At 42.4% G+C, this 27,924-nt stretch overlaps 1 long non-coding RNA gene across 3 annotated transcripts in view; it reads left to right on the forward strand.

The window, feature by feature from the left end:
• LOC148130058 (uncharacterized) overlaps positions 1-27,924 on the forward strand; it is a 190,733-nt gene that overhangs the window by 37,406 nt on the left and 125,403 nt on the right. For all 3 annotated transcript variants that reach the window (XR_015750375.1, XR_015750374.1, XR_015750376.1), the window contains exons 2-3: positions 557-659; positions 20,629-20,775. This is a non-coding gene — a long non-coding RNA (uncharacterized LOC148130058). The remainder of the gene's footprint in view (positions 1-556; positions 660-20,628; positions 20,776-27,924) is intronic.

Below are 27,924 nucleotides of genomic sequence, written 5' to 3' on the forward strand. Positions count from 1 at the left end.
GCTCTGGTTTTGCAAAGCATCCATTAAAAACAACATCTCATCCCAACGCCTGGCGGGGGACGGAGAGAGCCAGTTCTTCAAGGGTCACTTAAAAGATGGTAGGAATTAGGGCAACATGAATATCTGGGAGATAGCATTCCACAGCGCAGGAAAGGTCCTTTGATTCTTCTTAGAAGTTTTGTGCTGCCTCTTAATTGTACTTAACTGTATATGTAGCTATTGCAGTGTTTGGGAGAGGAGGAGGAGGAGGAGGAGGAGGAGGAGGAGGAGGAGGAGGAGGAGGAGGAGGAGGAGGAGGAGGAGGAGGAGGAGGAGAGCAGAAATGAATGAAAAGTTGCAGTATGTACGCTCTATGTGAAGGCAGCTAGGTCTCAAACCTGGAGTTGAATCTTCTGGTGAAATCTAACTCACCCATATTGTGGAGAAATTGTTTTGGGTGGTTTCTTTTTTTTTCTTTCCTTTTTTTTTTTGCAGACAATAAACCTGTTAATCCTTAAGGCTGAAAGACTGTTTTGCTGGACATTATAACACACCTGTCCTTCTGTTCCATTGTTAGATGTTTCGCAACAGACCTGAGATGGAAAGATGCAAAAAGATGTCCTACTTTCCCTGGGCCCCAATCAAGACACTCATCGCCTCACAACCGGTTTCCAGCACATGTAAGTAATCTAGAGATATCTGTCAGGATTCTGGCAGTTACCTCCATTTAAATCATGAGTCTTGAGCCAAACTAAACAGTGGAACAACTTGCCTCCAGCAATTGAGGATGCTCTAACACTGGAAGTTTTTAAGAAGAGGTTGGACAACCATTTGTCTGAAGTGGTGTAGGGTTTCCTGCTTAGGCAGGGGGTTGGACTAGAAGACCTCCAAGGTGCCTTCCAACTCTGTTTCTATTCTATTCTATTCTATTCTATTCTATTCTATTCTATTCTATTCTATTCTATTCTATTCTATTCTATTCTATTCTATTCTATTCTATTCTCTATTCTATTCTATTCTATTCTATTCTATTCTATTCTATTCTCTATTCTCTATTCTCTATTCTATTTTATTTTATTCTATTCTAAATGAGGTGCCAAAACAGCATTCATCTTGACATGAATGAGGTCCAGTGAAGTACTCTCTCTGAAGGGTGCAATCCAGGCACTATACTTGGATCAGACTTGAAACAAGTCTTCCATCTCTTCACTGCACTGAACTTCTGAAATACATACTAGCTCATCTTTTCGGGCAAAGGATGTGGTTGCCCCCTTCTGTTCTGTAGCATTGCAATTTACGCACCATGCTTTGTGCATAAGTTGATTCAAAGTAGTACTTTGTAGACTTCTTTGTCAAGATTGGGCGCCTATGAAGCATTGCATAATTCCAGGGCCTCTTGTGCAGGTTTTCTTGGGTCAACAATGGCATATAAGAATAGATTGGAATATACAAAACCAGATGTTTTTCTTTTAAAGTATATTTTTGTAGGTTAAGGCATATAATATATACGTTTGTTGTCTGCAAGATGGAGCTAAAAGACTTCCTTAGGTCAGGAAAGTTGCAAATGAAATAAAAGTAGAGATATTGGCAGTCTTCAAATGTGTTGAATGACACGAAACCAATGGAATCATGATTAATATTTACATAGAAAGAATGTACCCTGATTTCTACATCCCTTGTCCCCTATGAGCCAATGAGTTACAATTCATAAACTAATTCCCTTTCCTTCCCAGCAGAAGGGAAAGTGGCTGTTGCTGGATGAGAGAGGGAGCAAGGGATTGTGAGAGTGACTGGGAAATTGTCACAGAATGTTGAAAATGAAAATCACATGACTGTAGAAGCAGCCCAGCTATATATCAGCAGCAGCCAGTAGCACTGAAGTAGCTATAACTTTCCCAAATATTCCCTTGAGGGTCTAAGATTTTGGATACATTCTGTAATTTAACCTATTTGAGGTACCTTGGTTCAAAAACCATTGCATTTTGAATCCAGGAGTCATTTATCGAAACATTTGGAAGACATTAAACTGATTGTATATACAACCTCCATCCAGTAGATGGCAATGCTCAATATCCTTATGGTTTAGCTCCTCTCTTCTCCTTTTTTTCTTGCAGAAATTCCTAAAAAGTGCTACCTATGAAACTTCTTGTAGGGTGGGAAGAACGCGACTTACATGAAAACAGTGCTTTCATAAAATAGATAAATTCCCAAATAGTACCTCCCCACACCCTATTTTCTGGGTGTGTGTGTGAGAGAGAGAATTGAAACTATTTTTTTTTTAATAAAATAGAAAATAGTGTTGAAAGAGTTGATGATGTATATTTGTCAATGTATAATCTTGGAGTGGAAATGGAATGTTGAATTGCAATGAACACCAAAGGAATCACCAAACCAGGAATAAGCAAGGACCGGAAGCAAAGGGATTAATGTTTAGATCAAGCTAGCTCAGCACTTCTCAAATTTGGCCACTTTACAATGAGTGGACTTCAGCTCCCCAAATTCCACGCTGGCTGAGGAATTCTGGGAGTTGAAGTCCACACATTTTAAAGTGGCCTAGGTCAGGGAGTCTCCAACCTTGGCAAGGAATTCTGAGAGTTGAAGTCCGCAAGTCTTAAAGTTGCCAAGGTTGGAGACCCTTGGTCTAGATCAATAGTGAAGTGCAACAGTCTTCCAATCTAAGAGAGTGAGACATAGATGCTTACTTTCTTCCAAGCTTGAAGTTGATGTTCTACCAGGCTTCCTCTGAATTTGAAATATTGGACCCGTCACGCTCCTGAAATATTTCTATCTGTATCTAATGCCTAAAATACCTGTTCTTTCACACAGGTATTTATTTATACACACAGAGAACGTACTAGCCCTCCTAAAAGTGCTTGTAGGGGTGTGTTTCAAGAGCCTCCACTTTGCAGCCGCTTCTGTCAGATCAAGGCAAAGGAACCTCCATTGTCCTTTTTTACATTTTGAAAATGAAACAAAAGAATAAATGGGATCCTTGTCTCCAACCCATGGCAGATTTCCCCTCCACCCTTCTTCTCCTTCCCTGTCCCCCTCTCTCCCTCTCTCGCTTTCACACGGAATGAGCTGCAGGTGTTTCACTACAAACACAAAAGTTAACAAGGCTAGAGGTGTTGGCCAACAGCCAGAAGAAGAAAATTGCCCAGAAGAGTAAGATGAGAAAACGACCAGAATTGTCCCATGCTGAGTTTTTGTACCTTTGTGACTCCCCGCAAACGAATGCATCGGTCAGTAATCAAAGGTTTGCAAAGTCCTTTGGCTTCTTGGCCTCTGAATCAAAGACCATCTGCCAGGATGTTGTTGTCCTTTGAAAGCTATCAACCATATCCTGATCTCAGTTACGCCACTGTAAGCCCGTAACTTTGTCCCGGAGAGAATCAAAAGGAGTTACTCTGTTGGGCCGTGCATCAGGGCAACCAACTGATGAAAATCTAAATTTGTACCCCCCGCCCATTTCCTGCAAGCATATGTTTCTCTCGCCAGAGTAATATTGGTGGCCCATTTTCCCCCTTTTCAGCCGTGGTGTCATGGTGATTTTCTTCCCTTCTCCGGAGCTGGTACGAAATCTCTGGATTATTGTCTCCACATTTATCTGCCCATCTCAATCAAAGTCGGAGTTCAATGAAAGTGCGAGACACAAAGACAAGGCGGTGTGGTTACTGATCTCGGCCTTCTGCTCTCATTCTCTTTGGACGCCAAAGTCTTCCTTGCCAAGCCCATCCTCAGATGTCCCAATAAAAACCATGCTTTGTCTAGCACTTGCAATGTTGATGACAAGGGAGTGGGGAAAAGGGTGGGCTGCCTCTCTTTATTGCTTTGAAAACAAGGCTGGCTGATGGGGGGGAATGTGTCTTATTGAACGATTAAAACAAGGGATTTTGCAAGAGCTTTTGAGGATGGCGAGCAAGGAAGGAAGTTTTCTTGAACAAACAAAGCGGAACCTCTGCACTCAGGTGACAGGTCCAACTGTCACACAGTGGGAACTAAAATTAGGAGAAGCCTGCTCATACAGGTCATGCTGGATTACAGAGATAGGCAGACGGGGAATCAAAGTAAAAGGGAGTCTGGGGAAGGAAGTCATGGCTATTCACTCTGGGTTGCTTTGAAGTATGGCAGTCTACTCAAGGGGAATCTGCTTCAGCACAAGTAAACCCTAGCCACCAAGTCCAGCTGGAGGCAAAATGTAATTTATTTGGTGATCCAAGAAGCACAGCACAAAGGAAAGAACTGTAGTAGGGTAGTAAGCACTTCCTTCCTCGGAGGAAGGTCTTTGGTTCAACCTGAAGCATAGTTTGTATGATTGATTGATTTTAAAACATTTCTATGGCCATCCATCTTTTAGACAACTGTGGGCAGCTCCTGGGTTGAACCAAGAAAGATTCCTGGTTGAAACTGTAAAGGTGCAGCTTTTGGCAATTATTGAAGTCCAATTTATGGAGGAGGCCAGGTTGAGTAAGGTAGGCAGCAGGAGTGGGATTCCAATTTTTAACAACCGGCTCTGTGGGCATGGCTTAGTTGGTGGGTGTGGCTTGGTGGTCATGCGACTGGGTGTACATGGCTTGGTGGTCATGTTATTGGCTGGGCGTGGCCAACTCAACATCACTCACATCGAGGCACGCATCTCCTCACCTGGCCTGTGGGGATGCTGCAACAGTCGTAAGTGTGAAAAATGGTCATAAGTCACTTTTTTCAGTGCCATTATAACTTTGAATGGTCACTCCACACAAGCAAAGTACCAGCAAAGGAGGGGAACACAACTCCAGAGACGTTCCTGAGACAGGAAGTCTAGTCCTGCCAAGAATGGAATAAGAGTTAACGGAGAGGCAGTTTCTGTAAGCAACACCAGAATGTTTCCTTCCTGCCTTCCTTACAGGATTAGGCCAATAATTTCTTCTAACAACCGGTTCTCCGAACTGCTTAGAATGTTAACAACCACTTCTAGCGAATAGGTGTGAACTGGTAGAATCCCACCCCTGGTAGGCAGTCCTAAGCGAAGCAGAATATTGATTTAACTCAATGTTAAGTACAGAGGAGGAGAAAAAAAGCATTTAGGCCAACAACTCTTCTGAGAAGTAATCCAGTTCATTCAGAAGATACATATTACTTGACTGGTATTAAAGCAAAAAATGCTTCATTGCCACTGAGCTGAAATCCGAATCTAGTTTTCCCAATTTGTAGTATTCAAAACTTTGAAAGTACCGTATTCATGTGTTATAGGTATCAAGGCATTTTCAAGCTGAAGCTGAAATATTTTGGTCACTAAATGAGAAGAGAGGATTCCTTGGAAAAGGCCCTGGTGTTGGGAAAGATGGAAGGCAAAAGGAGAAGGGGAAGGCAGAGGAGGAGATAGATAGATAGTATCATCAATGCAATGAACATAACAGAATAGCAGAGTTGGAAGGGACCTTGGAGGTCTTGGTATAGGAGCAGAGGATTGGAATTGATTAGTTTCCATCCGTTGCTTCTTGTCTTGCTTTCAGGTGCTTTGGAAAATAAATTGACCCCCCTCTTCTTTGTAGCAGCCCCTCAAATACTGGAAGACTGCTGTCATGTCATGCCTAGTCCTTTTTTCCTCTAGACTAGCCATGCCCGGTTCCTGCAACTGTTCTTCATATGTTTTAGCCTCTAGTAGCCCTTTAATCATCTTAGTTGCTCTAGTAGAGACGAGAGCCTTTAGCATCTGAAGGTTCAAGGTTGTGGAGGGGTGTTGTTTTTTTTTTTTGGAAGCGTGAGGGTGCGTTATGTCATAATATCGATAGCTTCTCAAAAGCCACTTTCTCTTCTGTATGTGTGCACCAGAGAAAGGGGCCTCACATTTCCTTCCAAACAAGAGAATGTAAGCCGATCTTGGCCACGGAATTCTTTGCTCAGCAATTTTGGGCTTGTTTTCATTGGCCAGCCCTGAAAGCCGTTTGGGATGCTGTACCTTTGCCAAGAGAAAGGCTCTGTGGAGGTTGATTCTGCAGGAGAGAGGAGGGGCTCGGGTGGAAGTGGGGACATTTAATTGGACCTGAGGAAAGCCAGGCTCCGAGATTGTTCAAACAGTTTACAGGCTGGGCAAAAGGGGAGCATTCAGGGATGGGCTGTTCATTTTCCCAAAGGGCCATATGAGAAACTGGGATGGCTGTGGAGGGCTGAACTGATAGGGTTGTGAAGGTGCAGAGAGACAGAGGCATGCAAGTTGAAAAAATAAAGCAGTTGCCTTCAAAATAAAAGCAATACAGTTGTATTGCGTGTATGGCATATACCGGGGTGTCAAACTCAAGGCCCAGGGGGGCAGATTTGGCCCGTGGGGTGCTTAGATCTGGCCTGCAGGGCTGCCCTGGAAACAGCAAAAGAGCCAGACGTGGTGATGGAGGGCCCCATAAAATGCCCAGATCTGGTTGACAAAAAACTGAGCAGTGCTACTACCTTGGTGGATTCTTTGATTTGCTGGAGAAGAAGGAAATATGAGGTGGTCCTATTGGCCATGCCATTAACAGAGTTGGAAGGGACCGTGTAGGTCATCTAGTCCCACCCCCTGCCCAAGCAGGAGACCCTACCCCATTTCTGACAAATGGCAATCCAACCTCTTTTTGAAAGCCTCCAGTATCTTCTGTATCTTCTCAAAACAGCTAGACTTCTCTTGAATGCAAATCATGGAGGCAACTCATGGGTGGCAGAAGTAGACGAGATGCCATCTTTCAACTAGGCAGAGCAAGCCCAGTTAAAATACCAGGTGGAGATTTGGACTTCTTTCTTTAACTTCTCCAGCCAGAGGAATTCTGGGAGTTGATGTCCAGACATCTAAACTTTGCTAAATTTGGGAAACACGTCACTAGAGGAATCCCACCCAAATTTGATAGACTTAAATAGCACTTATAACGGTGCTTTCCAGCCCTCTCTAAGCAGTTTACAGAGTCAGCTGAAGGATGGAAGGCTGAGTCAACCTTAAGCCAGTCAGGATCGAACTGGTGACAGTGGGCAGAATTAGCCTGCAATACTGCATTCTAACCACAGGGAGGGAGGGAGGGAAGAAAGAAAGGAAAGAAGGAAGATATATATATATATCTGTATATGTACACATTTCAATTATTTTGTTCCCCTTTTTGGTGAATCAAGCTACCCGCGTAAGTTATAAATGATTTATTTAAGATGTACAACAGCAAATCATTTAAAAAGAAAGCCATCACAGTAAGTAACAATATTATATAACAAATTCTGGATGAGAAATAAATTTCCACCCTTTTGAGCTAATGTTTCATTTTAAAAATGAAAATAAACCTTCTTTGTTGAATTGTAGCCCATCTTACATTGTTAATGAATCAGATTATCGGAGTAAACCTCAGTAAAGCCCTAACTGTAAAACGATTATTTATCATGAAATCCCAATAAGCTTTGGTGGGGTTGTGCCATCCTCACCCACATTAACAATATGAAGGCTGTGTATTTTTATAAATATATCTTCATATTTTCCTGGAGCATTTAAAATAAGATTTATGTATATTTCTTCCCCCCTCCCCACCTCAGGATCAACATAATGATCTCCATTATTCCTTCAAGGCAATTAAAATTGGAATTTTGACATTTAAGATATTATTCTCCCCCTTCATTAAACAATTATAAATAATAGCAATAATTAGCAAATTTGCGCTATTCATTCTCCTGCGAACTAAACCTTTCAGGTTCATAATCAGAGCTGTTAAGGCTCACCTTTTAATCAAAGGATTGACTGCTTTAAAGAAAACCCGAAGCTGTTGGTTTGCTCACAGATGATGGATAATTATGGAAGTCTGGGCCAATCTAAACACCGATGGACAGTTGAAAAGACTTAATGGTTGGGCTAAAGGAACATTTTCCCATAACTTGGTCTGTTTTCCTTCTGCCTATCTCAGGGGTCCCCAGGCTGAAGAATGCTAGGAGTTGAAGTCCACAAGCCTTAAAGTTGCCAAGTTTGGAGACCTCTGGCCTATCTAGAGGCAGAGGGTTTTCCAAATTCAATGTAATCTGTGATGGAGCGTATACATTTCTGAGCTCTACATTGGGCCATTTCCCCAAGAAATTTGATCATTCCAGAGGGCCGTTCAAACCTGTTATGACCCGGGGCGTGGCACAAAGGCAACACAGTCAAATAAGCAATAATCCCTTTATTAACTCCCAACTTTTCCCCCAATGTCCAGGTTACCTTTGGTTGGAGAAAAACTCTCCCAGGAACAGCTTTTAACTGTAGAAAATTCAGTCCAAAACAAGGTACATATACAGACTGTAACTAAAAATCCAAACAAACCAAGCTGAAGTAATTAGCTTGATAGGGCAGGAGAAGGAATTTCAGACTTGAAAGTATGGCAAAACTCACATAGTTGGGAAAACGCCAGGAACACAGATAAGCCACAACGATACAAGACAACTTCCCATTTGCTCCCAACATCTTGCTGTGCGCAGCTTCCTCTTTTATACACTGTGTTCCCAGCTGCAACTAATGAAGGGAATCAGGGCCCTTTCCTCCCCAGTAAGCCATGCAACTCACATTGCTCCCTTCTCCGTTCCTCCCTGCGTACCCAAGGATGAAGAAGGGGCGGGCCTGGGTCTTCCTCTGAACTTCCTCTCCCTTGTTCTACCTCTCCCCTGCTCTGCCCAGCTGGACTTTGCCCTTCCCCAGTTTCCTCCATAGCCAACAGAGCCACACTCCCACTCCCTGTCAGCTGTTCTGCTTCCCCCTCCGAGTCAGATTCCAACACGGGCACGACAAAACCAGTCCAATTTAAGTGACTCATAATTCATTTGATCTATGGATTTGGGCAGGATGAATTTTCTCCACGGGGCTAAATAATAACAATGACGTTGTCCTTGTGGTACTGAATGGCTTTTACCGCCCTGAAAAACCCAGCATGTTTTCTCAGCCATTGGGGTGAAAGCTAGGCTGTAGGTTTTTAACACAGGTAATCCTTGACTTACAACAGTTCTTTGGGGACCATTTGAAGTTACAGTGGCATTGGAAAAAAGGTTCTTATGACCATTTTTCACACTTAACGATCACTGCAGGATTCCCCATGATCATGTGATCAAAGTTCAAACACTTCACATTTATGACGGTTGCAGTAGCCATGTTACTAACTTAACAGCTGTGGTGATTCACTTAAGAGAAAGGTTGTAAAATGGGGCAAAACTCACTTAAGAAATGTCTCGCTTAGCAACAGAAATGCTGGACTCCATTGTGGTCATAAGCTGAGGACTACCTATAATACAAAGACTTCCCCATCTGGTACTGTATCTTGTTTAACGTCACTTGAAAAAAATAAGAACTAACTTAGCTACACTTGGCTTTTTTTTTTTTTTGCAGTTAATTTTGCAAACTGCTCTTTGACTTGGCTTCTTAAATACCAAGCATTTATTTTAGTCCCTCCTCCTCAAAATGTAGTAGTTCTAAAAAAAACCACGAACTTTTGGATGCTATCCCTGTTAGGTCCTTCACATGACCAGGCAGAAAGCAGCTTCTTTCAGAACATAATCTTCTTTTCAGCGGTGAAAAGGAACACCAAACAATTGTGTTTGGAAGTAACCTGAGATCGCTTCTCGTTGGACTCATTCCTGGATGCACGGCACCAGGAAAGAGTTGGAATTATTTTTGTTTCCCTCCTAGCTAGAAATTGGGTAAGGCTAGTCTAGTGAAAAGAAGGACTAGGGGTGACATGATAGCAGTATTGTAATTTTTGAGGGGCTGCCACAAAAGAAGAGGTGGTCAACTTATTCTCCAAAGCACCAGGTGGCAAGAGAAGAAACGATGGATGGATGCTAATCAAGGAGAGAAGCAACCTAGAACTAAGCAGACGTTTCCTGACAATTATAACAATGAATCAGTGGAATGACTTACCTTCAGAAATTGTTGGTGCTCCAACACTGGAGGTTTTTAAGAAGAGATCGGAGAACAATTTGTCTGAAATGGTGTAGGATTTCCTGCTTGAGCAGGAGTTAGACTAGAAGACCTTCAAGGTCCCTCCCAATTCTGTTATTCTGTTAGAGAAGGACTGGGGTGACATGATAGAAGTCTTCCAAGATCTGAGGGGCTGCCACAAAGAAGGGAGAATCAATCTATTCTCCAAAGCCCTGAAAACAGAACAAGAAGCAAAGGGTGGAAACTAATCAAGGAGAGAAGCAACCTAGAACAAAGGAAAAAATGTCCTGAAAATTAGAACAATTAATCAGTGGAACAACTTGGCACCAGAGGTTGTGGGTGCTCCATCACTGGAGGGTTTTAAGAAGAGATTGGACAACCATTTGTCTGGAATGATCTTAGGTTTCCTGCCTGAGCAGGAGGTTGGAATAGAAGACCTCCAACTCTATTATTCTACATTACGTTCTATCTCTATGATCCAACTGCCTCTTGCAAGCCAATTGTCAGCCCTGGAATCATTTTGGAAATGTTCACAGCAAAGCCAGTTGCTGCTGTTGAAACATAAGGGGGGAGATAGAGATAACTGGGGGGAATTAGCCAAAATAACATTCTTTCCCAAGGAAGTCCCTACCAGGTGTTTGAAAGGTGAGGGCCAAAGGCAGCTGAAGGAGGACTGTGACCTGATTGAACCATGTGATGGACATGTGACCTGGAGGCAAGACCTTGATTTGGGTGGGGGAAACCTCAGGTCCTTCAGGGTCAGGTTTTCACCAGCTGTGCCTACATGGCTGTGATGGCAAACCTATGACACATGTGCCCGGAAGTAGCACGCAGAGCCATCTCTCCGGGCACGCCAGCTGTTGCCCATTGATCTTCCAGGTTCCGGTGTGCACATGCTCACTGGCCAGCTAGTCTTCACGCATGCATGAATGCCAGAACCGGAAGGTCAGCTTCCCGGCATGCACATGTGCACTGGGGAGCTGCTCTTCAGGTTTTGTTCTGACCCACGCCCTTTTCTGACAAATCAAACACAATCCAAAAGGAACAAAAACCTTGTAATGCTTTTACAAAATAACTAACTGTGATAAGCACAAGCCTTGCCAAACTGTGTGAGACTTGTCAAAAGATAACAGACAAGAAATAATGTGCAATACAAGAATCTTCAAATACAAACTCAGGATACTGGAATGTCCACGAGGCTGGAGTTTCAAAACGTCTTTGCCTTCTGCAAAGAAGGTTAGTTTCACAGCTGGCTTTTATCTTCTTGAAGGAGGGGCCATTATCTTGCAGCCTTACTCCTGAGTCGCCCATGCTGTTGTAACTGCTCTTTCCTATGAGCAACCCTGCAAGCACGCGCACTTGGCACAGGCTCCTCGGGAACCTCCTCATCGCTGCTGTCAGCCCCCACAATCTCTGAAGGCAGCAGCCCACTCCCTAATGGTCCTGGCCCCTCATCTGAGTCCTCGCTCTCCTCAGCCATCCGCACCTGCTGCCGGCTAACCACAACAGATTTCCGACACAACCCCTGTGCACGTGTGGTCCCATTTCAGCACTCGGTGCCAAAAAGGTTCACCAACACTGCTAAATGCCATTCCTAATAGATTCTTACTTTGAGGAAACTCCGGGCCTCAGAGTTTTGATTTCATTGGGACTGTTATTTGGAACCCTGGCACCAATATCTACTAGATAAGAACCTCAGTATGTCTGGATGTCTGTGATGCAAGGACTTGTCAGGATAATATGAAATTTCCTGATGCCACTGAATGCTATTCTGCTTATTTGCAAAAACACAGTGGAGGAAGTAACTGGACAGGCATGGACCATTTCTGGATGATTGTTATCTTTTCAGTTTTAGTTGTTCATTGTCGCAAGGAGAGAGAAAAATGTGATGGACCCGACCCTCCCCACAAAGATCTCTCTTCTTTGATGGGAAAAGAGAGTACAGGAAACCATTCTGGAATTTCCTCACAAATCAATTTTGGAATTTCCAACTTTGGGGTTACAACCCCTTTGCTCAGGAACAGTTGACTCCAGAGATCAGGCCAGCTCTGGAGTCAACTGTTAGGAGGCTATGAAAATAGTGCTCAGATTTTCCAAAACTGTCGTGTGATCCAGAAGAAAGATTGCAAGTTGGACATGAATATTCTTTTGAGAGCTTTGCTGTCTAATTTGGCTTGAAGGAGAGGCTTAAATCTTGATGTATTCCTCACAATTCTACTGTTCAGCCTCTTGTTCTACTATTGAAATACTGTTACTTTTAAAAAGATTTATTGGGGGGAGTTAACATTCAGTCAGAATATGCCCTGCTGAAGCTTAAAATCATTTCCTCATGCCTAGTATTCCAGAATGAGTAAAAACAAACAAATAGGTTTGGGACATTCACTTGGTAATCTTTTAATTTCTTTTAAGAGGATTGCCTTATGAGTGGTGGTTCAATCTTTTCTCACAGCTAAACATTATTACATCTTTTAATCTCTCTTCCCAAAGTTTATCCCTGGTCTTTCTGGTGATTCTTTTTGGAACCTGCTCCAGAATTGAGATACTGCCGTTGGAGGAAATTCTTCCCAAACAGAGGAAAGTGAAAATTACTGCTTGCTGTGATTCATAAAATACATTTTTAAAAAATGTGTTCAGTTTGGATACAACCCAGCTCCAAAAAAAGGTCTGTTGATGTAGCCTAAAATTGCATTTGTCTTCTTATTAGCCAGATCATGCTGCTGATTTATATTTATATTTAGCTTTCAATCAACTTCTATTCCCAAGTCTTTTCTATTCTTGTGCATTTGATTGCTACCTTCTCGCAGAAGAGGGTTGCACTGCTAATTTTTAAAATTCATGCTGTTATTTTCAACTTGTTTTTTTTTAGCATAACAAGCATGGCCTCCACTGTTTCTTCAAAATAATAACAATAATAAAATATGTTGAGATTACTACGCCATTGATTCTCTCGGTAGCAATGACAATTCAACTGGTTTATACCAATATTGTGGAATTCAAGACTTCCTCTATAAAAATGAGTCCTCTGTCCATATCATTTTGACCTTTTGACCATCAGCAATCAGGGGAATGTTGGTGATTCAATAGATATTGCACTTGGACATGTAAAAGCTTTTGATCAAGTCCCTCCTCAAAGTTGTGAGTAAACTTGGCATGAGATAAAAGGGTAGATTCAGGTCTGGCTGTGCAATTAAAGAACAGGAGATGAAGAAACTTTTTCAACACAGGAATGCAAAAATCAGTGAGATTCTATATTAAGAAGCTGGCTGGTTTTGTTTTTTGTTTATGGTTTCATCATTAATAACCCAAAGTGAGAAAAAACAGCAACAAAATGGTCAAGTTTGCTTCGGACATCAAACAACTGAGGCTGGTTGGAATAGTGAACTCATCTAGTTAAAGGTCAGCGAAATTAAATTTGTGATTCCATGGAAGTGTGAAGTGATTCACTCACAAACAAACAAACAGATAAATGGAGGCTTTGGATATACACCAAACTCGCAATTGTTGATGATGAAAATGATCTTGTGGTCATGTTGGAGAGCAAAATGAAGAGGAACATAGCCAACGTGTGAGTCTTGTAGCACATACTATGGATCCTTAGAAAAAGGATTAAAATTAAAATTACCACTATGGTAATCTCTTTATGCAAATCTATAGTGTGACATTTTGGGAAGTGCTTCTTTACACGATTACACAATGCATGAACTACCGAATTCACTATCCTAAAATGAAGTGGTTTGCACTTCTTTCATGGAAGTTGGGGGGGGGGGGGAAATCTCAGATGATGAGGTACTCAATGGCCACCAACCAGGTTGGTTAGATACTTTCTCAAGAAAGAGCTGTTGGCCATGTGTCATCTTTATGGGCTTTGGAAAAGACACTGCCTCCATATTAATCATGTTGATACAATCACGTAATATTAATCACGTTGGTACAATGGATGAAAAATATTACGTGAACAAAAATACATCCTTGGTTAGAGAAAATGATAAAGCAACATATAGACTTAAAGCCAGAAATATTTTTGTTAAGTATATTATACCTGACAAATATGACAGATGTATATTTAATGTTATATGTGTTGACAGCTTAGTTCTAGGTTGCTTCTCTCATTGTTTAGTTTCCATCCGTTGCGTCAACAGCACAGAGAGATTTGTTCTGTGAGAGAAGTGGTCTCTAAATTTGATAAATAAATACAAAATTGACCCCAGGGCCAAAACTGTAGGGTAGGTCTACCCAATGAGCTATTCTAAATGGGATCAAGGAGAAAACTCTTTGGATTTTTGCAATCCAGAACAGGTATACCTGCTCGAATAACTGACAGCTTAATGGTCCAATCTTAAATGTTCCTCTTCTAGGTTTCAAGTGTCGTTTTCCATTTCCCCCCCTATTCCTGATGTTTCAGAATAGCTTTTTATCCATTAACGTCAATCCTTTTCCAGCATAAAAGTCTGTAGAGATTCTCCATCATCCAGGTCGTGGTTGTCCCAAAGGTGATTTTTTCAGGAGGCAACTGAACTTTCTTGTGTTTTCTTTTGAAGATGTTTCACTTCTCATCCAAGAATTTCCTTCAGCTCTGAACAGGGCAGTGGGGAATGGAAGGATTTATATTCCTTGTAGGCAGCTTCTTACTAACTTCTTACCTTCTTGAAAGTAGCAAGTAGGTTGAATCCTCCATCTTTTTTCCATTCTCTTTCATACTCCTACCACTAGGTGGCAATGAAATGGCACCAACCTGCATACTTTGTGGCCTTCGTGGTTTTGCCCCTGCAAAACCACACCTTTGTGCCCGAAAGTTGGGGGAGAAATGCAGACATAGTTGAGAACCTATTAGCTGCCTCCTGCCCACCCTGCTCTCCCCCAATGTCTAATCTGACCAGGGTTATTTCTGTACCTATTTCAGGTGATACACAGGGACCTGTTTTTTTAGGCACTGCAATTTGCATACGCCCCAATTCAAACAGAGAAAATTTCAATGATGTTAGTAAGCATGCATTGGGTGGTAAAGGTATGTTTAGAGTTCAGAAGATATGAAGAAGTCCGTAGCAAACGAGGATGATTCATAATATGAAACATTTGGTCAAAAATTCCAAAGCATCCAGGAAGTTATTAAAGAGATCAGAATGTCAGGGAAGGGGTTGTTTTAAAGAAAAGGGAAGGGAAGAACAATCCTTTCTCCCTGGAACTATTTTAAAAATCTCCAAAGAACTTGAAACACACAGGATAGTTTATTTGATATGCAAGCTACTTCTAACACTCATTTTGGTCTTCTCCCTTCCTTTGTTGCAAAGCGCTTAAGAAACTTGAATCCAAACAGGAAATCTGTAAAACAACAATAAAGCCCTAGTTGAGATAAGTTTTATATAGTTTACTTATATAGTTCTTTTCTGAGAGTTTGCTGCATTGTGGTAGAACCGTGAATATTCAGGTTTAACTTGGAGCTGTACAGGCTGCATATGCTACAATAGTAGAGATAGAATTGTTCTTATGGGAATAATGGCAGTCAAAACAAGTGTATGTTTGGAACCCTTAAAGATTTCAGCAAGCTTTCAGGCTCTTTGCAAATTTTTCTACATTAAAAACAAAAAGGTAGAATTTTTTTTAACTTGATTTTGATCCCAGGTGAGACAGATCTCTATAGATGGCTGAGCAACAATCCAGAAATAGTTTGCTCTTGTCTTCTTCTGAAATTTTCTTTCAACCATCCTAATTAAGCCTAAGCCTTAGGATTGTTTGGAGTTCACCCGTCCAAGTATAAACCCAACCTAACCATGCTTAGCTTTTGAGCCGAGACCAGTTCCGTTCCTTGCTGAATTAGAAGGATGCAAATCAAAAGATCCAATGTGATTTTGCATTTCTATTTGAATTATTAATTCAAACTGAATTTGTGATGCGATCCAGTAAAAGCACGCGTGCAAAACTCCCTCAAACCTTCAAAGAGAATCTGATTATTCAACTTGTAGGTTGAGATTCAAAGAGGAGCTTGGATTGTACCAAAGTTCAATCTTCAGGTTGAAATGTCATAGAGCCTGTGTGTGTGTGTGTGTGTGTGTGTGTGTGTGTGTGTGAGACACCATTCAGATTCAGTTAGATCTATTTCTTCTTTGTTGCCACTAACACAGTTTGAACTTGCAAAATTGGGGATCTAACTTTGCCTTAGGAATACCTGGAGTTGGAGGTGGGGATTCCTCTTTGCGAAAAATGTGAAATTTCACACAATGTGGCATTTCCCACAATCAAGACTGAATCCTGTGCTGACATTGTGGAGTAGGACACGTGCCTCTCTGCTTGGGTGGCCCTCAAGTCTTAGACTCAGGCAATAAAGTCTTAAGCCCTCCTGTCTAAGCCAAGTTTAATTTTTTTAAAGATTAAGTAAAAAAAGAAATGGGACACTGATGCCAGCTCATAAAACATTCCTATGCCTGCTTTAGTTGTTGCCATTTAAAAAAAAAGGGGGGGGGGAGGAAATCTGGAAGAGCAGTGAAGCAGTTTGAAATAGAAAGTACATTCCAACTCTTATCTTTAAAAGATGCCAGAGCTTTGGCAAATAATTGGAGAACGTGATTGATGACACCCAGCCCGTGAATCCAGTTGATGAGACACCCAGGGGGGAGGGGGGAAACAGGGTCACAGGTGACTGTAAATTACGTATGACAGAGTTGGCTTCATGAAGGCAGTGCCAGTATGTCGCCTCTAATAAATCCTTTGAAGTTTTTTGAAGTTTGGCTCAAGAATCACGTTTTAATTAGGGCGATTTCTGGAATCCTGACAGCTGACTTGCTCGAAAGCAAAATGTCTGCCCCTGGGACCGTATCTTTTTTTTTTTTTTTTTTTACGTGAAATATTATAATTTTTTTATAATTTTATTAAAATTTTTTTTACATAATTCTTCTGAGCCTTTTAGAAAATAAAAGAAGGGTAGATGATTGAAGCCCAGAACTTGACTTTTGTGTCCATCTAACCTAGATGTTAGACTGAGCGGTGGCTCAGTGGCTAAGACGCTGAGCTTGTTGATCAGAAAGGTTGGCAGGTCGGTGGTTCGAATCCCCAGTGCCCGCGTAACGGAGGGAGCTCCCGTTCCTTGCCCCAGCTTCTGCCAACCTAGCAGTTTGAAAGGATGTAAAAATGCAAGCAGAAAAATAGGGACCACTTTGGTGGGAAGGTAACAGCATTCCATGTGCCTTCGAAGGCATTTAGTCATGCTGGCCAAATGACGTCTTCGGACAGCGCTGGCTCTTTGGCTTTGTAGCGGGAGATGACCACCTCCCCGCTAGAGCCAGAAATGACTAGCATGTATGTGCGAGGGAAACCTTTACCTTTAACCTAGAAAAAAAAGGAGTCAAGAGACACTGAGATATACGGTATCCTGGAAGCCTCTAAAGGCTTAGAGAAAGATAAAGGAGTCTCGCCACTCGCTTACAAAGAATATCTGTTTTGAAATTAGACAGGGAGGGTAAGATCCCTTCCATGTTATCGACATTCAAAACAGGCCTCTTGGAATTCAAGGTTTCTTTATCTCAATTTGGCCCAGCTGAAGGGTTATCCAACTGCAGTTCTTTTTTTTTTTTTTTTTTTACAAAGTCAAAATGCAGGAACTGGCCTGCATCAAGAAATAAGGAGTTTCCTTGGAAAAGTCATAACAGGTGCAAAGGGAGGAAACCACACTGCAAAAACCTGTGATCGAGCATTCCGACTTAGTTATCCTTGCATCATATAACACTGGCCATACAGATGTATAAATTGGCATGCCTGCTTGAAGTTGTTACACCGGGGCGGTGTGCAAATGTTGATAGTAAATTATCACCATCCTTCTAGCCCAGGGGCCCTCAAGCTTGGCAATTTTAAGACTTGTGGACTTTAACTCCCAGAATTCCTCAGCCAGCAAAGCTTCCTGATCATTGATTCAGATACTTCCCTACACACTGTTTTTTTTTTTTCAACCAAAGGAGAATATTTGCAGCTCAGGGTTGACATGAGGGGTCCTTGGCGCTCTCTGAGCTTGGTGGTTTTCTTGCAGACATTTCATGACCCAAACTAGGTAACATCATCAGTGCTAGAAGGGTGGCATTGCAAAGAAGAGGAAGAGGAGGAGGAGGTGGAGGAAGAGGAGGAGGAGATAGATAAATCAATGGATGGATGGACAGAAGATAGATAGATAGATAGATAGATAGATAGATAGATAGATAGATAGATGATAGATAGATAGATAGATAGATAGATAGATAGATAGATAGATAGATAGATAGATAGAATAGATAGATCCTTAGTGCCCTCTGAGCTTGGTTGTTTTCTTGCAGACATTTCATGACCCAAACTAGGTAACATCATCAGTGCTAGAAGGGAGTGTGGTTTATCGAGAGGAAGAGGAGGAGGGGGGACTATGGAATCCTTGATGCTCTCTGAGCTTGGTTGTTTTCTTGTAGACGTTTCATGACCCAAACTAGGGAACATCATCAATGCTCCTGATGATGTTCCCTAATCTGGGTCATGAAATGTCTGCAAGAAAACGAGCAAACTCAGAGAGCATCAAGAACCCTTCACGCTGTTGCTGTTGTTGTTGTTTTGGCTGGGTTTGGCTATTCTTTCCCTGCATCTCAGAGGGGCTTTATCTGGCGCGTGATGCAGATCTCTGTCGAGGGGTCCTTGGGCTGGACCCGCAACACTTGAGCCGTTGTGTTGTTCAAGGGTGAAGTGGAGGATTTAGGTTGAGCCAACAGAGTTGCTGTTGACTCCCTCGTCTGAGCGGGCAGTTCCTAGCAACTTGAAAACACCCCCGTGTATTTGTGCAGATGATGGATTAGCCGCCATTATTTGCCGAGAAGATTATAAAGAGGAGAGGAAATGTCACGGGCACAGATAAATGGGCATGTCAATATTTGGGGCCAAGGCTAGAAGAAAGGAGGAAAGTGATTCCGAATGACCTTAGATCAAATGAAAGTTGTCCCCACCCGCTTTTGCAAGCTACCAATGCAGCTGTCGACAGTCTGAATGCTGGAGGGGTCAACTGTGGTTGCTAAGACATCCCAAGTTGGTAGATTCGGCTTCCCTTTTTTAATTCAATAAGGTTATCGGCACTTATAGCCCCCTTTAAGCTCTCGCCAGTAAAGGAATCCCTGGGTCAGTTACAAGGCTCAAAGAAGTAGACTGTTTGCAAATACTGAAGTGCACACAGCACAGAAGATTTCAATAGCAATGCATTTTCCCTCCTGAACCCACGGGGTTGACCTTATCCTAAGAGGCACTGCCTTTTAAGCGAGGCATTTCATTCGCCATTGTTTCTTCTTCTTTAAGCAGCTCAGAATATTTATTTATTTATTTTGGTAAAGCTGGGAACATTGAGCAATATGTCTTTGCCCTACAAAGGTGATTCTTAGCTCACAATTTGGCTCTAAAATCCAACCACACATCCAATTCAGTTTAGCTTACTTTATTGTCATTGCACCTCGTACAACGAAATTAAATACCATCTTGAGTGTACCTTATGACTATGAAAATAAACACAAACCGGCATCTTTCACATTCTGTGCAATTGAACTGAAAACCCCTGATATTGCAAAGTAATATTGCACTATACAGTAGAATTCAATAGATTTACTGTCCTGGGATAAAAGCTGTATTTCAGCCTATTTGTCCTTGTTTTTATTATCTTGTACTGTCTGCCAATATGGTAATAGTTCAAAAAAAAAAAAAAGGGTGGATCTTTGAGGATGTTTTGAATTTTCTTAAGGCAGCGGGAGCTATAAAGCTCTTCCAAAGAGGGGAGAGGGCAACCCATGATCCTCTGGACAATGATGTTCACCCTCTGGAGTGCTTTCCTATCTGCCCCTGTGCAATGGGCAAAACCATACAAAGGTGCAGTAAGGTTAAGATACTCTCTCTGGTGCAGCGGTAGAAGGTCACCAGCAGTTTTTCATTCAGTTGTTTCCTGAGAAGCCTCAGGTAGTATAATCTCTGCTGGACCCTTTTGACCAGGGCTGCAATGTGAGCCCCCCAGGTCAGGTCCTCTTTGATGGTAACACCCAGAAACTTAAAACTGGCCATTTGCTCCACTCGGTCTCCATTGATAAGCAAGGGCTGGATGTCTGATCTGTTCCTTCTATCGTCCACGATAAGCTCCTTGGTCTTATTGGTGTTGAGGACCAAGTTATTGTCTCCACACCACAAAAGCAATCAGTCCACCTAATCTCAGTAGGCAGACTCATCCCCCACCCCCCCACCCCCGGAGATGAGTCCCACCACTGTTGTATCATCTGCAAATTTAATAGTAGTATTACTAGCGTGAGTGGGAATACAGTCATGCACATAAAGATTATAGAGTAAGGGACTCAACATGCAACCCTGTGGTGTACCAGTGTTAAGAATAAGGGCTGAAGATGTATGATTACCTAATCTGAGCTTCTATGAGTGGCCAGACAGGAAATCCATAATTCAAAGGCAGATTGAATAAGAAAATCCAAGGTCCAGAAGTTTAGACACTAGTCTATTGAATCATATCCCAAAATTGAGTTATAGCATTGCTATTTTCTTGGCTCGGACTGCTCTTTCATGATGCTTTTATTATGACCTTTAAAGGCATGTTTCAGAATATGAGGCATAATTCTAAACACACTCCTGATCCTAAAGGTTGGGACAACTAAATCTGACTTACTCAATGGCATCTGGACTAAACTTTTTTGCAGTAGAATTTGGCTCAGGATTTCCCACCAATCAGTTTTCCATCAAGGCTGTGATAATCTAACATTGCACCTCCTTTTCTCTCCTTCCAGATGAAGGGGAACCCAGGGCAGCTCTCTTTCTGGTGAATATTATGAGTATGAAAATATAATATCACGGAGGAAAGCAAAGTGGACGGTCCTGTTTTCAACCCAGCCTCCTGTAAGGTGAGAAGAATCAGGTCTACACATGGAATCCAGGTAAGAAGGTTTAACGGCCATCCCTATAGACAACAATCTAGTCAACTAATGCACTAAATTGGTGCTAGATAAGAGTCAACAAAATTCAAGAGGGGTTGGACTTAGATTGTTTGCGGGAACGTAATGATTCTAGGCCGAATGCTCACCTGACTCCACCCCCAAGCTTTGCCTGGTCTTCTATGCTTCCCTTCTTTCAAGTGATCAAGTGAGTCATTGCTGAATCTCCTCCTTCTTCTCACCCAAGAAAATCCTAGCAATAGTGTGTACTAACAGCCCACAGGTACCCTACAGTGAGATTAGAATTCCAGGTCAAGTCTGTTGCTCCATCCCATGACATTCCATGCAGAAAAGTAAAGGACAGTACAGAATACGCAATAACAGAGTTGGAAGGGACCTTGGAGGTCATCTAGTCCAAACCCCTGCCCAAAGCAGGAGACCTACACCATTTCTGACAAGAGATATTGTTCAAATCATGCGATATTATCAAGTACATGGAGGATCATTGAATAATCTATCAGCTGTCTGAAATGACTCAGCTTGTCCTACGCATAACTACACTTCCTGAGAGAGAATTAGATCCCTGTAACAGGTCTCAAACAGAATGTGTTGGTGAGACTGCCAAATTCCCTTTAGCATAGAAAGCACCACAAATTACCTTGATTTTTTTCCCCTTTTCTTTTCTTAGACTTATCTCAAACCCGGCCATTCTTTGAGGTCATTAAACATGCAAGGTAAACGCAGATCATTTTATCGAAGCAAACAATAGCTTTGCTGTAGTCCATGCCAGGAATGGATGAGTTAGAACATCCTCGTGAAAGCTTGCTTTCAAACAGGTTGCTAGGCAGAGGTGGACCAGGAGTTGTAGCCCCAATTTGGGGACACACCTGTAGAAGGCTAAAGACCAGCCGTCTGCTTGGACGAAGGAGACTCTTGGCACAATTCCAGCATTGCCAAGCAAGTCATCTTGAAAACTGGCTTTAAGTTAGAACCGTTTGTTCCTGTCTCAGGAGATCGTGATCCTTTTTTTGCCTTCTGTTTTTGCACCCCGTGAAGTTGACTTGCTCTATTAAGAATTTCAACTTTTTATATCAGAACTGAAGTACAGCAACTTCATGCTCTGGGCCGTTGGCTTCAATGGGAAATAATAATAGTAACAAGTGACACTCATACATTGATACTATTCTTTCTGTGGGTTTATTGTGTTATATTTTATTGTTTTGTTATTTGTATTTTCTTGGTTTGCGTTCAATGCAATACAATGTGATGCAGTGGAAGTGGCATGGAAAGGGCTCTCAAATGAGTAATCGGTTGCCTAGGACTTTAATCTTTAAAAACTCTTCTTGATTCACTTATTTGGTTAATTAGAAATGTCTCTCAATGATTTTCTCATAGATACATGAGCCCAAACTCCTTCCCTCCCTCCATGGCCTAATACTACTTTCCATCTATGTGGGGTTCCAAGAAGAATTCTCTTAACATTGCTTGTCACAAGTTTTGTCTTGGGAGTTTTCTAATTCTCCTTGAATTGACCCTACCTTTTGTCATCTGTGGGGCCCCTGGCACTAGAAAGGAATGGGGTTTGTGAGGAGGAGGAGGAGGAAGAGGAGGAGGAAGAGGAGGAGGACCAAGGAGTCCTTGATGCTCTCTAAGCTGGGTTATTTTCTTGTAGACATTTCATTGTCAAACTAGCATCATCAGTGCTAGAATGGAATGGGGTTTGTGGAGAGAAGGAGGAGAACTATGGATGGTCCTTGGTGCTCTCTGAGCTTGGTTGCTTTTCTTGTAGATGTTTCATTGCCAAACTAGGTAATCTCATCAGTGCATTTTTCTTTGCATGCAAAAGAAGTAAAGGAACTTCTTCCCCTGGCTTTAAAGTCGAACCCATCCACCCATTTTTGGCAACAGGTTGCTTTCATAAACATCTACTAGCATGAGAGTTTATTATTTTCTCCCTTAAACAAAAACAAAAAAAAAATTGAATCATTTGTGACCTTCTTCCCATATGAGTCAAGCATGGCTCCTGGGTTAATCACCCGGTTTACTCTATATAACATTTTTCTTCTTCTTCTTCTTCAGGAAATGATTCAGGCCAGAGGGCTGGTTTTTTTTGTTTTTGTTTTTTCATCTCCCTCTCCATTCTCTGCCCTTTTACCCAGGAAGAAGGCGAGAAAAGGGTTTGGGTTTTCCCTTCTCCCTGTGGATTTCATTTTACAACCTTGTCTAGGAAGCCTGAGTCATCACTTGCACTTCACTTTGAAGCAACGTGACCACATTCCACAGTATGCAGCGAGTGTTGGGAGAGGCACAACTGAAGAGACAAATGTCTGTGCCCAGTTGGGGGACCAAGGAGGGAAACTGGGAGTGTTGCTACTCAACCTCAGCTGGGTGAGGGCCAACACTGTCATTTCCTGAGAAGGAAGAGGGGAAAGAGAAAGGATTACTATGGAGAGGTAATCAGAATGGAAGCTGGAAGGGACCTTGGAGGTCTTCTAACCCAACCTCTGCTCAAGTAGGAGACCCTAGACTATTTCAGACAAGTGTCTTCTTAAAAACCTCCAGTGATGGAGCATCCACGAGTTCCACTCCTTTGATTTATTGCTCTCACTATCGGGAGATTTCTCCTTATTTCTAGATAGGTTCTGTCTTTTATTAGTTTCCCTCCACTGTTTCTAGTCTTGCCTTCTGGTGCTTTGGAAAATGACCTCCTTTTCTTTGTGGCAGCCCCTCAAATACTGGAAGACTGCTATCACGTTACTCCTAGGTCCTCAGATATTCTCTTCTCATAGTTTTCTGAACTACGGATATCCTGGTTCGTGGGTGTGAAAAGCCATGAAGTTCACATTGAAAAAGAAAGCAACTGGGATTTGTGATGGGACCTATTTTTGGGGTCTGCCCCAGCCACTCAGAAGCACCCCAAAAGCAGTAGAACAAGGCTATCCAAACATGGCACCTTTAACACTTGTGGACTTCAACTCCCAGAATTCCTCAGCCAGCCATGGAGCACTGATTTTGTTAGAAAATGTTGGATACATCTTTAAATAATTTTCCCAGCTTTCCCAGCTTTTTTCCAATTGAACATGAAAGCTAGGTCGATTAAGACAGGGGTCTCCAACCTTGGCAACTTTAAGACTTGTGGACTTCACTCCCAGAGTTCCTCAGCCAGCAAAGCTGGCTGAGGAACTCTGGGAGTTGAAGTCCACAAGTCTTAAAGTTGCCAAGGTTGGAGACCCTGGATTAAGACACCAGAGTAGTAACTAGGAGACTTTGAGTTCTAGTCCTGCCTTAGCCATGAAAGCCAGCTGGATGACTTTGGGCCAATCATCAGGAAACTGAATTCTAGTCCTGCCCTAGGCACGAAAGCCAGCTTGATGAGTTTGGGCCAATCAATAGGAGACAGTGAATTCTAGTTCTTCCTTTGGAACAAAAGCCAGCTGGGTGACTTTCAACGAAGCACCAGGAGATGGGGAATTCTAGTTCCTCTGTAGGCATGAAAGGCAGCTGGGTGACTTTGGACCAATCCCTCTCTCTCAGCCCAGTCCATCTCACAGGATTGTTGTTGTGGGGAAAATAGAAGGAAGAAACTGTATTATAGATACGTTCACCGCCTTGGGTTATTTATAATGGATAATCCATATCATGGATACTTTCTGGATGCTTGACACCCAGGAATAAAAGTGAGATTAAAAAGACATAAACGCGAACGCATAAATGCACGAGCAGAGGCTCCCCTAGAGAAGAGCGACACCTTTCAATCACGTCTGTGAGCTGCAAGCTCCTTGATAAAGGGTTGTGTTGTAGCCCCTTTGCTTTGACAAGTCTTCTGAGAAAGCCCCACACCCACTTCATTCATGCTAACTAACTGTTTCACGCAGTCAGGTTCCGTGTTATGAATGAACAGGAACATGTTTTGGCTTGCCGATCAATTCGCAAATATGTCAGCTTGCTCATTGGGTGGGGGGAGTAGATCTTTCTCCCCCATCCCACCCCCAAACGGGGAGGAACACTGATGATGACAGATAGTGATTGCAACCATATTCTTGGAAAGTGAAAGCTGGGAGGGTTGGGGAAGGAGGCGGAACTGCGTGCACTGTGCCTTTAAAGTCCCAGCAAAGTTTTCTTCGGTTTTTGGATGCCGTCTGTGAGTCATGCCTGCCTTTCAGCAAATGTGGCAGGAAGTGAAACCACAGCTGGTTCTGGAACGAATTTTTGAGGCAGCTGAATTGAGGACTCCGTCGGTTTTCAAGCACGCCAGTTCTCTTAAAGCGCCGTTCACGTCTTGGAGAACGGGTTAATGAATTAATTAATCGGGTGAATGTCAGCACGCCAAGTAACAACTTCCACATTAAGAGCCTCCGAGACTGACATCTTCTCAAAGATCCATTTTATGAGAGGCGTGTCTGACAAAAAAAAAAATCCCTCGAATCTGAGATTTCTGGCTTTTAGCCCAAAGAGAACCCAAAATGCAACCCCTGCTCCCAATAGTTCATCCTGTCGTCCAATCATTACTTCGTTCCAACTGGAGACTATCGCCAGGCACTCCCCTCCAGGCAGAGGTTGGTATTCAGCCGGTTCTGACCGGTTCAGGAGAACCGGTAGTGGAAATTTGGAATAGTTCAGAGAACCGGCAAATCCCACCTCTGACTGGCCCCGCCCCAACTATTCTCCGCCTCCTGAGTCCCAGCTGATTGGCTGGGTCTTCTTGGGTTGCCCTGCACAGGAGAACGGAGGTTAGTGGGGTGGGAAGGGAAGGGGGATTTTACAGTAACCTTCCAGGCTCTCTGGAAGCTGGAAACAGGCCCATTTTTGGCCTTCCTGAACTTTCAGGAGGCCTGTTTTTCACCCACCCTGAGCCTCTGTGCATGCTCTGCGCTTCCCTGCATCCAAAACGAGCCACGTGGGGACTCCTGGGAGGAGAGAGGAGGGGCAGGGTGGGCAGGGCCAGCCAGGAGTGGGATTTGGGGTTTCTCCGAACTGCATAGAATCTTAGCTAGGGGCTCTCCTGAACTCCTACGAACCCCCAGCAGCCCACTCTTGGATCTATCCCAAAGGATAGAATAGGATAGGATAGGATAGAATAGAATAGAATAGAATAGAATAGAATAGAATAGAATAGAATAGAATAGAATAGAATAGATGAAATGGAATAGGATAGGATAGGATAGGATAGGATAGGATAGGATAGGATAGGATAGGATAGGATAGAAAATAGAATAGAATAGAATAGAATAGAATAGAATAGAATAGAATAGAATAGAACAGAATAGAAATGAACAGAACAGAAGAATAGAATAGAATAGAATAGAATAGAATAGAATAGAATAGAATAGAATAGAATAGAAAATAGAATAGATGCTTTTTCCAAAAAGCAACTGGACTTTCTTGGGATTTGTTTTTTGTTTTTTTTTGCTTTGAAAGCTTGTTGCTTCTCATCCAAGAAGCTTCTTCAGTTCTGCAGCGAGACTAATTCAGGTAGTCCTCGACTTACAACAGTTCATTTAGCGACCGTTCTAAAGGTACAATGGCACTGGAAAAAAGAGGCCGATGGCCATTTTTCACACGTACGATCATTGCCGCAACCTTGTGGTCCCGTGATTAAAATTCAGGGGCATGCCAATGGTCCCATACTTGTGATGGTTGCAATGTCCCGGGGTCATGTCATCATAGCTCTTGACAAGCAAAGTCAACGGGGAAACCCGAATTCCCTTAACCATTGGGTCTCTAATTGAACAACGGCGGTGATTCGCTGAACAACAGTGGCAAGAAAGATTGTCAAATGGGGGCAAGGCTCACTTAACGACTGTCTCACTTAGTGGCAGAAGTTTTGGGCTCCGTTGTGGTCATAAGACGAGGACTTCCTGCGTTTGCTGGAAAGGTGGAAAGATTGAACTTTACCTCCGATGGAGGAACGGATGGGGTGGATGATGGAACTTGCTGAGAGGGCCAAATTGACTGCTTAAATCAAAGAGAGGGGATTGTCTAAGTTTAGCAAAGATTGGAAACCTCTTATCTCGCTCAGATAAGAAGGTAGAGGTTGGATAAATGAATATTGGCTTTTTGTGGAAAACAGAAAAGAGAAGGGAGCCATTTGGTTTGGAGGGTTAGAATAAAAATAATAGCTTGTAGAAAAAAATGTAAATAGTATTGTGACCATAGAGCGAGAGTTTAGCTTATATTTTAGATTATAACTCCAGTGAAAGAAAATTGGAAGTAACTTTTTTCATTTGATTTCTCCACTTCTTTCTTTTTTTCTTCCTTCCTTCCTTCCTTGCTCCTCCCTCCCTCCCTCCCTTTCTTTCTTTCTCTCTGACTCTCTGTCTTTCTCTCTGACTCTGTTTTTCTCTTTCCTTCCTTGCTCCCTCCCTCCCTCCCTGCCTTTCTTTTCTTTCTTTCTTTCTTTCTTTCTTTCTTTCTTTCTTTCTTTCTTTCTTTCTTTCTCTTCTTTCTTTCTTTCTTCTTTCTTTCTCTTTCCTTCCCTTCTCTTTCTTTCTTCTCTCTTCCTTCCTTCCTTCCTTGCTCCTCCTCCCCTCCCCTCTCTCTTTATTTCTTTCTTTCTCTCTGACTCTGTCTTTCTCTTTCCTCCCTTCCTCCCTTCCTCTTTCTTTCTTTTTTCTTCCTTCCTTCCTTGCTCCCTTGCTTCCTTCCTTCCTTTCTTTCTTTCTTTCTTTCTTTCTTTCTTTCTTTCTTTCTTTCTTTCTTTCTTTCTTTCTTTCTTTCTTTCTTTCTTTCTTTCCTTCCCTTCTCTTTCTTTCTTTCTCTCTCTCTTCCTTCCTTCCTTGCTACTCCCTCCCTCCCTCCCTCCCTCCCTCCCTCCCTCCCTCTTTCTTTCTTTCTTTCTTTCTTTCTTTCTTTCTTTCTTTCTTTCTTTCTTTCTTTCTTTCTTTCTTTCTTTCTTTCTTTCTTTCTTTCTTTCTTTCTTTCTCTTTCCTTCCCTTCTCTTTCTTTCTTTCTCTCTTCCTTCCTTCCTTCCTTGCTCCTCCTCCCCTCCCCCTCTCTTTATTTCTTTCTTTCTCTCTGACTCTGTCTTTCTCTTTCCTTCCTTCCTCCTTCCTTCTTTCTTTTTTTTTCTTCCTTCCTTCCTTCCTTCCCTCCCTCCCTTTTTTTTTCTTTTCTTTCCTTCCCTTCTTCTCTTTCTTTCTTTCTCTTCCTTCC

The sequence above is a fragment of the Notechis scutatus genome, chromosome 7, assembly GCF_049901735.1.
Source record: "Notechis scutatus isolate UNSWTSFEM ecotype Mainland chromosome 7, rNotScu1.2, whole genome shotgun sequence".
Lineage (NCBI taxonomy): Eukaryota > Metazoa > Chordata > Lepidosauria > Squamata > Elapidae > Notechis > Notechis scutatus.